The sequence below is a fragment of the Tenrec ecaudatus genome, chromosome 12 (genome assembly GCF_050624435.1).
Source record: "Tenrec ecaudatus isolate mTenEca1 chromosome 12, mTenEca1.hap1, whole genome shotgun sequence".
NCBI classification, from domain to species: Eukaryota; Metazoa; Chordata; class Mammalia; order Afrosoricida; family Tenrecidae; genus Tenrec; species Tenrec ecaudatus.
The window spans coordinates 68,526,817-68,539,504 of record NC_134541.1 but is presented as its reverse complement, the minus strand read 5'-3'; the positions used below and the strand labels follow the sequence as shown (position 1 = coordinate 68,539,504).

The following is a 12,688-nucleotide window of genomic DNA, read 5'->3' as shown; positions in this document are numbered from 1 at the left end:
TCCATGCATTTACTGGGAAATCACTATAGTTGAATGATGTATATAACAATGTCCCTCTATTACTGTTAACTGTTGCACTCCTGCCAGTGTTTTCTCTTGACTCCATCACTTTGGCTGACTTCACTCTTAATTGTATCTTGTCTTCTCCTTCACCCAAGTTTATATAAGCATAACCTCTCGTTTGTAATTTGCATTCCCACCACTTTTAACCCTAGCAACACTTGAAAGTGATTCTTTGAGTGTGAAAAGCTTTCCTTTTTATAACGTATCATCTAATAATGTTCCTCTAGGGTTGATTTATTTCAATCTGGAATATATATCTAGCAATGGGATTCCTGGGTCCTATGGACAATCTGTTTTCTAATCAGCAGTTCATAGACTTAGTGTCAGACCAGCTCTGAGACTAAGTTCAATCTCTACCAGAAAATAGAAGAGAAGGAGCAATTACCAGATTCTTTATGGTTCAGACACCAAAACCAGACCAGGACTAGTTCCTACCCCTTCAGAAGGCATTCCTCTTCCCGGTACCACCATTGTGCATCACAGGACACTACTCATCTTGCAGGGCTGTGTTGGCGCTCAAGGAGCTGGTTTCTGTTGTCATTGCAGCTGCAGCTAACTGCTGGGACTGAGCATCCTGATCCAAAGCAGCAAGTCTTGGCCACATGGGACCCTCTGCCTCCTAGGTCAGTGCTGTTCCACAAGATGGGACTCGGGGCTGGGGCATCCTGGCTTCCTAGTCACTGGGAAACATTGATAATAGTCTTGTCATGAGACCATGGTAACTTAGTGTCTTCCTGGTTCTTTCTGAAATTGTTTGCTGTTTTAATGAAGTTGAATGAGATTTCAGTGACATAGGGAACCTCTTCGTGGGGCCGACGCTTCGTACATGGGGTCTCGCTTATTCTCACAGCGATCTTACAAGAAGCAGTGTTGCTCCCGTTTCACAGGTGAAGACACTGAGTCTCTGAGAGATGAGGGGTCGTTGATCAGGGCTACAAAGGAGAAGAATTCGGGACTTATTTGTTCTTTAAAATTGTTTTATTATTAGGAAGATCCATCATATAATTTGAAAACTAAAAATTTAAAGGAACAATTCCAGGCAATACAGGAGCATATCCTGGAAAGCAACTTCTAACATGTCAGGTACCCTGTTCCCTCCAAGAGATAACACTGTCTTAGAATCCTTTCTTTAAAATAATAATAACAAACCAAACAGGAACGTGCTCTGCACACTATTGTTCACCTCGTGTTTGTCTGTTTTTGCTCCACAGTAACAATATATCTTGGAGGTGTTCTCCTTGGTCGGGTTTACATTGATCACATTCTTGATCTCCTTTTCACTTAGGTTCTCAGTATTGAGTAGTAAAAGCACAGTGGTCCGGGTAGGTGGGTTGCCTTCGGACACCCAGTTTCCTTCTCAGAGCAAATGCCACAACGAATTTTTTTGTTTGTCCTTCCTCAGACACGTGTCCGTTTATGAGAGGCAATGAGCAGGGTGGTTAAAACATGGACCCTGGCTGTTACAAAAGACAAAGGCGTTCATACCCAAGGAATCGACTTTGATGGTTACTAAGCAGATGAGAAGGAAAAATGAAACACGGTGACTGGCTATCAAAAGATATAGTGTCTGGGGTCTTAAAGGCTTGAAGGTAAATAATGGCCATCTAGCTAAGAAGCAACGAAGCTCACATGGAAGAAGCACACCAGCCTGTATGATCATGAATTATTGATGGGATCAAGTATCAGGCAGCTAAGCCCCAGAACAAAATCCTACCCAATGTGAATGGCCGGAGGTAGACAATTGGACACACTCTCACAGAGGGGTCACAGGGAAAAGATGAGGCAGTATGGGTGCAGTATGGCACTGATGAAACACAGGATTTCTCTCTCATTCTTTGTTCTTCCTTCCCCCCACTATCATGACCTCAATTCTACCTCAAAAATCGGATTAGACCAGAGCATGCACACGGCTACAGATAAGAACTCACAACACAGAGAATGTAGGATAGATAACACCTCAGGGCCAATAATGAGAGTAGAGATACTAGGAGGACTAGGGGAGGGTGGCGGGGAGAAGAGGGGAATTGATCACAAGGATCAACCTATAATCCCCTCCATGTGGGACGCACCACAGAAAAGTGGGTGGTGACTGACAGCAGATGATATAAGATATGAAAATAATAATCTATATCTCTTATCAATGATTTGTGAGGGAAGGAAGGAGGAGGAAGAAATTGGGACCTGATATCAAGGGCACAAGTGGGAAGAGATTGCTTTGAAAATGGTGATGGCGGTATATGTGCAAATGTGCTTGACCCACTGGATGAATCGTGGATTGTGATGAGATGCAAGAGCCCCCAATAAAAGTATTTTTTTAATTCAAGGAGTAAAGAAACAACATGGGGTAGAAAAGAGTTCCCTTGGGTGAAGTGGAAGATAGCATTCCATAAGAGGGAGGGGAGAAATCAAATGAGGACAGCAGGGCAAGCTACTGAGTGTTTTGGTAAGTAGTTTAAGTTGTTATGTACCAATTGGATGATCTGAAATGTAAATCTCCACTTAATTTATTTTGAAAAATATTAAAAGAAAGAAAGAAACATGGACCCTGGAGTCAGATAATTTTAGGTTTGGAGGCTGCCTCCGTTACTCTTTTAACCCAGAAATTGGTGAGCCTTTGTAGAGATAGTTAGTGGAGAAGATTGTATTCAAGCCACAGACTTCAAAGCGCCTAAGCAGGAGGCTTTCTGACCCACTGAATTGCCTCTCTCTCTCCCCTGCTTTTGCATTCAGGAAGATAAAGGCCCTTTGGCTCTTAGTTGCCCCACAACTCACTGCCATCAAGTTCATTCCTGACCATACTAACCCTTGAGGACAGAGTAGTGCTGCTCCTTAAGGTTTCTGAGACTGTATCTTTACAGGAAGAGAGCCTCATCTTTCTGCCGTGGATTGGCTGGTGAGGTTGAACCTCTAAGCTGTGGTTATCAGCCCAATGCATAGGCCACTGTGTCATGAGTTTATCTTAAATAAGAGCCCTTGTTGGTTACTGTGCATTCCTATTAGCTCATTTCTATAAAGCCTCACATAATAAAAATAACGAGCTGAAAATTCATTTAAATTCAAAAGCATTGAGAAAAGATAACCTGAAAAGATTATTACATGGTCATAGTTGTTTTTGTTATTTGCTTCTAAAACCAGTCAAGTACACTAAAGTTGCAGGCATTTTTTTTGTGTGTGTGGTTAAACTTGGATGTGAAGGTGGAGAGAAAAAGCTCATAAAATCATGGACAAGGGGTGTGTTATATGAAAGTGAAGCAAGAGCCTCGTGAGGGACTTGGCTATTTTAACGTTTCATCTGAGAAATATTAATGTCTATTTCTCTAAGTAATTAGAATTTATTAAGCATTCAGATGCTACTGTCAACAGCCACGTGCCTCTCTGGCCTCTGGTTCCAGCTCTGTGCTGCACTTTCATATGAAAATCTCTTGATTTATTAATAATATTGTATGTCCAGCCTTGTTCTCGTTTCATTCGTATTCTTGTTTTACAAAACCCCTTTGGTCCTGTGACAATCATCCTGTTAGCTGGGAGAAGGAGAAGGCTACGGCCTGCTGTGAAGAGTCAGCTTCAGGAACCCAGGGGCCATTCTACCTTGTCCTGTCGGATTGCCAGCAGGTGAATCACCTCAATGGCGGTGATGTTGGTTTTCAGTCATGAGAATTTGCATTGCAGCTCTTTGGTTCCTCTAACCTTCAGGACTCTGGGGGCCCCATTGCAACTGCAACCCAACTTGCCACCAATTGTGTATCATTTGTTTGTTCTGTTAGAGAAAATGTTTGAACTGATCAGCACCCAACAGTGTGCTGATTTTAAGAAAAAACACTTTTGGGAGGCAAATTTACATATAATAAAGGAAATATGTTTCAAGTGGGGAAGAGGGCTGAGCCTTTGGTGGGCTACACCTGCAGTCTCTTCTTTACCTTGGCTTTTGCTGGTTCAGAGCCATCCCTCTCTCACGCATTATTGTGCTTCAGCATTGCTGCCTGAAGTCAACCAGTTCTCTATCACAAGGAATTGATGAAGGGTTTCTGGCCAACTTACAGATTTGGTGGCTGAGTGGCACAAATGATCTACCTCGTAGCCACAAGGTTGGGGAGAGAGCCTCCAAAGACAGACCTGGTGACTTGGTCTTGAAAGAACAGACTTTTGAAAACCCCAGACCAGTTATGCTCCACATGTGAGTTGCCATGAGTTGGAATCACCTCCACAGAAATTGACAAGAGCAACCTGTACGTCAGATTATGCCAAGCCTGGGCTCAGTCAGTTGTGGCCAGGATGGCAGTTAAGAAAACGTGTGTCAATTTATGTCCATAGACCTTTCAAAAGGAGAAAGGTTTGGTGGTCTCAGCTCCTGTAAACACTCAGTCTCCGTTACTCCATATGGCATTAACCATAAACCCTTATCGAAGAACTGTTATTACACTGTGGCTCCATACTTAAACTCATGAAGTGATCACTGAAGAGCTGGGTGCTAGAGAAAAGTGTGGGGGAAGAAATCAGATAGTGCCCTGTGATCAGCAACAATAGCATCTAGCATGTAGTGTCTTAACAACTTGTCTTAACAAGCAACCATCTAGGTGAAGTGCCAAAGTAGTCGTGTGATCCAAGGATTTGGAATAGTAGACTCTAAGATTAGAGGAGGGAATTATATTAGAGTTTAAATTCTGAAAACCTGGTTAGCAGAAGGCTAAGGATGACAGTGAAAGCCCCCTCCGTTTGCGTAGACCTTCTGTGCGTTGAGCCTCTAGTTAATTCCCTCAGTTGATTGAATACCCGTGTAAACAATCTGGTCCACAGACAGGGTGAATTGGAAAGTGAATCACTGAGATAAGGGGTCAACAAATTTTTTTATATTCATTAGCCATCGTGGTACATAACAATAATTTAAAAATTTATTCAAGAGCTATAAAATATATTTATAAATAAGGAAAATTTTAAGTAATACTATAAATGAAAGTATCATGGTGTTATCTTCATTTTCAATTTTACATCATAGTCACATATCCTTGCTGAAGGAGCTGCATAGAACTTATAAGTTAGAGTTTTCTGACCCCTGCTGCAGATTGCTTTTAATTATTTTAGATATTAACATTTTCCCCCCTTGATCCATTTTTTAATACTTTTATTGGGGATCTTAAATCTCTTATCACAATCCATACATTTCTCCAGTGTATCAGGCACATTTGCACCTAAAAATGCCATCATCATTTTCAAGTCTCTTCCCACTTGAGCCCCTGATATCCGCTCCCCATTTCTTCCCCCCACTTCCCCTGGGAATCTCCTTCATGAGCCCTTGATAAATTACAGATCATTTTGTCCAAATCTTATATCGTCCTCCATCGCCCCTCACCCACTTTTCTGTTCTTTGTCTCCCTGGGAGGGGCTTCAAGGTTGATCCTTGCTTTTGACCATTTTTTAACCTGTCCTAGTTTTTAATTACTTTTGCAAGGAGACTGTTCGGTTCTATTTTATGGTTGCTATATTTTCCCATTTTGTATGATTTTTATCAGAAATTCTGGATAGGTAAACATATAGCTCAATCGGTTTCTCTGACTACACTAGAAGACACAGGGGGACAGGGGATGCTAGTACTGATGGATGCAAGAATGTTGAAAATACTCCAACGTGGATTGTGGCAAAGATCGCACAATTCTTGATGTTTGAATCACTAATGTGTGTGATGTATGAGTTATATGTTAATACAATGTTAAAATACTAAAATTAAAAGATAAAGAAATAATCTTAAAATGGAAACACATTAAAAATTAAATACAAAGTTAGTCGATTTAGAAAAATTAGAATTGGACATGCACTTTGAACTGTAGCAGTGACTCAAGAATCTACAGTGAAGAATTATTTATAAACTATTTGGACTTGTTCATTTTTTCCAAAGAAATTTGAAGAGATTTAATAAAGTCATAGACAACAGAAAACTTCAAAGAAAGATCAGCATTTTCCTTCTTAATCACACATACTTCCAGTCCCCTGTTCTAAAGCTGGTCAATGTTTTCAATTATTTCTCTACATATGTAGGCTGTGAGCTTGTATTTTATTTTTTTCATATTGGTATAAAATTAATATTGTCTTGTGTTATTTGCTTAGGGGAAACAAAATATATAAGAACTGTTTTGAAAATTTGTTCTTATTTAAATATTCCTGAAACCACTCACCTCATCTCTCTCCACTGGAGTGAGGCACTATCCTGCCATTTCTAATAATCACTGAGTGTAGATGGATGCCTCTCTGATGTTGAATTTTGGTCCGATTTTGAAGGTTACATAAATGAACCTATACTTTTCTTCAATATCTTGTTTGAGAGATTGTTCTGTAGTTGATGTTGCTGTCAGGGGCCATCAAGTCATTCCTACTCCCAGCTCCCCAGAAGGAAACACACCACCTGGTCCTTCCTGTGCCATCCTCCCACTTGTTTGTAGGGTGGAGTTCGCAGTGACACAGTCACTGTCAATCAATCTCGCAATCTCGTCTACGGCCTTCCTCGGTTTGACAAAGACTCACCATCCTTGCCTCTAAGGAGCATTCTGGCCGTCCTTCTTCCAGGATTGGTCTGTTCGTTCTTCTGGCAGTCCATATACTTTCAATAATCTTCTCCAACACCGCGGTTCAAGTGCGTTGGATTTTCTTTGGTCTTCCATTTTCAATGTGCAATTTTCACATGCAGAGTAGACCATTGGGAAGACCTTGGTTTAGGTCAAGCCCACCTTAGTCCTCAGAGTATAATCCTTGCTTCTCAATGCTTTAAACAGGGGTTGTAGAGATTGACCCAAAACAAAGTGTAGCTTGGTCACTTGACGGCTGCTTCCATGAGTATTGATTATGGATCCAAGCAAGATGAAATCCTTACCAACTTCACATTTTATTCCATTTATCCCCTGCTACATATTGGTCCAGTTATGAAGATTTACGTTTTCCTTTCATTGAGTTGTAACCCATGCTGAAGGCTTCTGCCCTTGAACTTTATCAGCAAATGTTTGAATCCCCCTCACTTTCGCCAAACAAGGTTGTCACCTGCATAGCACAGGGTATTAATAAAGATTCCTCCAGTCCTGATGTGCAGGCTTATTCAGGTAATCTAGCCTCTCTGAGTGCTTGCTCAGCATACAGACTGAGTAAGTAGGGTTAGAGGATGCAGGCCTGACACAAACCTTTGATGATGTTAAAGCACACAGTGTGCCCTTGTTCTCTCTCCTGACTTCCTCTTGAACCAGGCACAGGTTGTGCACGAGCACAGGGAAGTGTTCTAGAATTCCCGTTCTTCACGGTGCTACCCACAGTTTGTTCTGATCAAGTTTTTTTTACTGTTGGTCTTTCTCATATAGTCTCTTAGAGTTCTAGTTCAATTCAACAAGTTTCATTGTGGATGTTTTGGTTTGTTTGTTTGTTTGTTTGTGTAGACTGCTAGTGGTAAACAGCGCTATGCTTCCAGTTCTGACCCCATGATTTCAACACTGGATATGGGCTTCCAGCCCCTGGGCTTAAGTAACATCACCACATAGCATTGTCATTACCTCCTAGGGATGGATGGTAATAGCTTCTTACTACAACTGAATTGTTGGTCATCTCTACTAATTTAAAGTTTTTGCTTACAATTCTTCTGCTTTGCATTGAACTATATTGCCTGTGACTTTCCTGTCTAAAACTCTCATTCAAGGAAATGAAGGAAAACGAACCTACTAAAAATAATAAATAAAATGGACGTAGTAGATTGTTCCTCTAATAATTTTGGTTTATCTCATCAATTTTCATCTTCTTTTGGCTTTTTTCCTTCCAGTGGAGTTTGTTTTACTATCATGTTTCATTTTATTATTGTAAGCTTCTGCTACAACGTTACAATTTCCACAATCTCTTCCGGGATGGCAGTGTGTTCTTTTCTTTCCTGGTAGAAGGAGCCTTGTTTATGTCCTCAAGTTTCAGAACCAGTATTTACCTCTGATTTCAGAGGTATGCAGTTAGCTCTAAACACCAGATATTTCTGGAGTTGTAGCACGAATGGACTTTCTTCTTGTTGACCCACCCACCACTATTGGCAGAGCTGAGAGAAAAACGAAAAATAATACTCTTCAATAAAATTCTAATTTCAGGAACATTTGAGCAGTTAAGTTGTGCTTAACGAATGAAAGAAGAATCGGAGGGTCAACAAAAGAAGGTGCTTTCGCAGTGTTTGTGTGAATAGATCTACACACAGAGTAATAAGGTCAATCCAATTAACTTGCTAGTAAAGATTCCAAATGGGATCTTATACCCAAACATAAGCTCTTTGTGCTTCCCTACTAAACCAAGTTACAAGATCACAGTGCCTTGCTGGTTTCTGATGTTGAATGTGAATGTCATAGGACCATCAACTATCTACGCTTTCATCAGTTGTGGATTCATCAGATACATATAGAGAGAGAGTTACATCACTCAGAAATGCCAGACGGCGTCAATTGCTGATACACAAAGTTCTGCTCTTATCGGAAAAGACAATGAGAAAGCATCGTGTCTTATGAGGAATGAGGCGGTCCTAATTTTCCTTTTGTGCACCCCATTTGAACGTTCTCTTTCTCATCTGTGATCATTAGAATTTCTGTCAGCTGGACCTGTTTGTGTGAAAATAGAGTTAGAGTCCAACCTATCAATCAGGTGTAAGTCCCATGAGCCCTCTTCTGGGTTGTCGTCTCTATTATAAGAGGAATCCTGTGCAGAAGCGTGCTTTGTCTTGCCCATTTCCCTTTGTCCACTTCTGGATTCTACATCTGGTTTGTCAATTTCCTGTTAGGTCATCTACTGATCACACTAACCATCAGTGGAATGTCAACTTGTATTGATTCATCCCACCTCAGATTCATGCAGCGCTGCCTTCCCCACCCGAGACCCTCTTCCTGCATCTTCCTCTTTCATGTCCATCAGTTCCCGTAGCTCTATGAGACAGGAGAAGTCTCCCGCTTATATATGACCGATGAACTTGAACCAAACTGGACTTACCTGCTTCTATAGCTGTTTAGGCAATTGTGGATATAAATCTCTATTTGTCCATACATGTATCATACAAGTATCCTTGGTCTTGCTTCTCTAGAGAACCCTGGTGGCATAGCGCTTATGCATTGGCTGCTAAGGTCAAGGTCAACAGTTCAAAACCACGTGTTACACCACAGCAAAAGGAAGAAACATTTTAATGCAATAATGAATTACAGTCTCTGGAACACAGAGGGGAAGCTTACCCTGTTGTAGAGGGTTGTTCCGCATCAGAGTTGACTTGACGGGACCAGGAGAGGTTCTAAAGAAACAGAATGAGAAAAGATGAGTTGTCTAAATTGGTTCTGATGTCTGATGCAAGCCCTAAAGCTACTGTACATACCCCACATCTCTCGGTAAGTTTTGAGAAATCTATCACTACGAACCAAGAAGGTGTTTTCATCCCTGGCCCTGATGGCACAGTGATCATCCTCTGTGCTACAAAACACAAGAGCAGAAAGGTCAAACCAAGGGCAGCTCCCCTAACAAAAGACCAGGTTTTCTTCTCTCATGAAGAATTACAGTCTCAGAACCCACAGGAGCAGGTCTACTCTGTCCTGTAGGGTCCCCATGCGTCCAAATGACTGAGTTTGGGATGTGTGCCGATAATGGTGCTTAGGCTGTATCTGGAGCAAGACACCGCTGCATGGGCCCAGGAAACACCTCCCACGGTTTATGGCCTCCAGACCTCTACCTAGACTTAACTCATAGCAAGTTCCCAAAGTGAAGCCCAGGTGTTGGGCCAGGAACAGCTATGCTCTACCCCCCAAAAATATTCTAGAATTCCTTAACTTGTGCAGACAGAAACCTGCAGACTATGTGTCAGGATCGTTATAAAGGTTGTGCGATTATTGTGCAAGGAACATAAACTCTGATAAGTCTCAGTTTATTGATATGGCCCACTCAGCACAGATTCTCTGTCCAGTATTGGAGCTTGCGGGGTTGATGTAGTCATTCATTGGTTGGCCATCTACAGTAAGTCAAGCAGACGTATCAGACCTACAGTAGCATTCCCTAGGAGAGGGATCCAAAGGCTCAGGGAAAATGGCATGGGAGAGTGGACTTCTCAGAATAAAGCCATGGACGCAAAATCTGAGAGCCACGAGGGCACGCCTGTGAGCAGAACTGTAAGGAGCACATTTATGGAAGCAGCCCCAGCAGGGGGTCTGCAAAGGGAAAGCAAACAATTAAGCTGAGTGTGGTTTTCTGTTTGTTTGTTTTCCTTCAACAAACCTCTGCAGGCATAAGGCAACGTGACAACATATATGAAACTTTAAAAGAAATAACTGCCAAGCAAGGATCTTAAATCCAGCAAAATATGAAGAAGAAATAAGGGCATTTTCAGTCAAGGAGAATTCCAGAAATCCAAAGCAGCGGAATGAGTTATAAAAAAATACGAAGGCTATTCTATGGATGGAGAATCAAAAGGAAGAGCAAACATAAACCTGAGATCAATGAGCAAGGCAGTCCCCACCAGACAGTACCCAAGGTGAAGCAGTTCTGCAAATATGACACAAGACTGAAAAGAGAGAGCTACAAATATCAATCTGCAATGGAGACAAACACGAAGCAAATAGGGGGAGAAAAGTACATGCAAAGAAACTGTATGGAGAGGAAGGCAAGCAGTACACAAGAGAAACATGACCATCTTACACTAGATAAGAAAATAACTATCAAGGGAATGTCGTAAGAAATAGGAAAGAAACCTCATCAAAATGAAGAAAACCACAAAAGCCAACTCAGTAGTAAAATAACAGCAAACCAAGAAGGACAAGAAAATCCACAAGCACAAGGAATCCAGCACAGAAATTTATGTAAAACCAACTTACATAGACATCCTCTCCAAATGACTTCAGGTGCCTATCCAGGTGCAGAACGCAAGTCAGCACCGCCGAGGCATGTGCTTGCTGTGCCTGAAATAAACCTTCCAGGCTTGTAAGGCTCTGAAGTCCAGTAGCCTCCGAGTCAAATTGTAACCTGGGTCACTAAGGGCTACTGCATATTACATAATGATCTTTCGCCCTAGTCATGGTTCTGGTTAGCCACTTGGGGAGGCTGTCCCTATCCTTGGCCTGGGGACCCCGAGCATCTGTGTCGCTGGAGGTCGGTCACTGGCCGGAGCCCTAAGGCCAGTTGAAAGTACTCCCCGAGAGCAGCATGTCTCGGATCAGCGTCTCAACGGGTGTCTTGCCCACCAGGCGCATGAAGAACAGCTGAGAGATGAGTGAGGCTGGGACTGCGCGCAGGGCAGGCAGACGCAGCAGCAGGCGGCCGAAGCACTGGGGCTGGGCTGGGTACTGGGTCAGCATGTACTCGGTCAGGGCCACCTGCGCCTTCTCCTGCAGCCTCTCCACGTGTGCTGGGTCTGAGAGGCCACAGGCATCAAGAGTAAAGAGCGCGATGGCCTTGAGGCAGCCATACTCCGCCGAGTCCACCTGCAGGCGGCCCAGCTTGTCCACTTGCTCCTGGAAGGCGCGCACCTGGTCCATGAAGGCCACCGCCCGCTCGGCGGCCATGGGAGCGGTGTGCAGCCCGGCTGCGGCCAGCAGAGGCGCAGTGTGCAGGGTCAGGGCGGCCTCCGCCGCGTTCAGCAGGAACAGCTCGCTCCAGCTGAGCCGCAGCAGGGCCACCTGGTCGGCCACGGGCAGCTCGGGGAAGAAGGGCGCGTGGCGCGCCCACTCCACGGTGCTGAAGAGCAGCCGCGCCGCCAGCTCCACACACGTTATCGATGCCCAGCACCGCGCCCGCGCCGCCCGGGCCGAAGGCGCTCGCCGCGCCCGTGCCAAAGTGGCCGGCCACCGCCAGGTAGGGCTTGGCGCTCAGCAGCTGTGCGATCAGCTCCCACACTGGCTGGCCATGGAAGAGGTCTCCGCCCACCGCCTCCGCCAGCGCCAAGCCCGGGGGGGGGGGGGCTGCCGGAGACGCGGCGCCAGGACCTGGCGGCGAGTGGGGGCTGCGGCCCCGCTGCACGGCCTCTTTGCGCATGCCGACCGGAACACTTCTTGAGGCAACAGTACTGACACTGGTTCCGGTGGTGCTGGTCAATGTGGCAGTCACGGTTGGACCTGCAGGTGTAGCTGAGGTTGAGGAGTATGCTCCGCTTGAAGAAGCTCTTGCAGCCCTGGCAGGTGAGGACGCCCTAGTGCTTGCGCTCGCCTTGTCCCCGCACACCACACAGTCCACCTGCAGCCCCTGCCGCTCCTCGTCGCCCTGCTCGGCGTCGCTGGCGGCGCCCGGGGGCGAGGCCGAGTCCTCGGTGGCGGGCGGGTAGCCACCCACCTTGTCCACGCCATTCGCGTCTCCACCGCCGCCGGGGCCGCCCCAGCCTCCGGCCACCATGGCCATAGCCCCCGGGCCGCGGGTCCGGGGCGCCCCCGCTGCGCGTCGCTCTGGGGGTACCTCTCTCGGCGCAGGGGTCGCTAGCCGGCGCGCATCCGGTCCCGACGCACGGGGGCTCCCGCGGAACCCCCCAAAAAGTTTTGCAGCACCAACTTCTGCGGCCGGTGTGCGCGCCGGCGGAACTGGTCGGGCCGGTTCCAGGCCAATTTTCCCACGCGTGCGCGGGCCCGGGGTCGGGGGAGGCGCACTGGCGTTGAGGCCCGGGGGCCCCGGGGGC

The 12,688-nt window shown here is 45.1% G+C and overlaps 1 pseudogene; it reads right to left on the bottom strand.

Moving 5' to 3' along the window:
• Positions 1-11,180: 11,180 nt before the first annotated feature.
• Positions 11,181-12,417, bottom strand: LOC142423152 (nuclear receptor subfamily 2 group F member 6 pseudogene; annotated as a pseudogene).
• Positions 12,418-12,688: the final 271 nt, after the last annotated feature.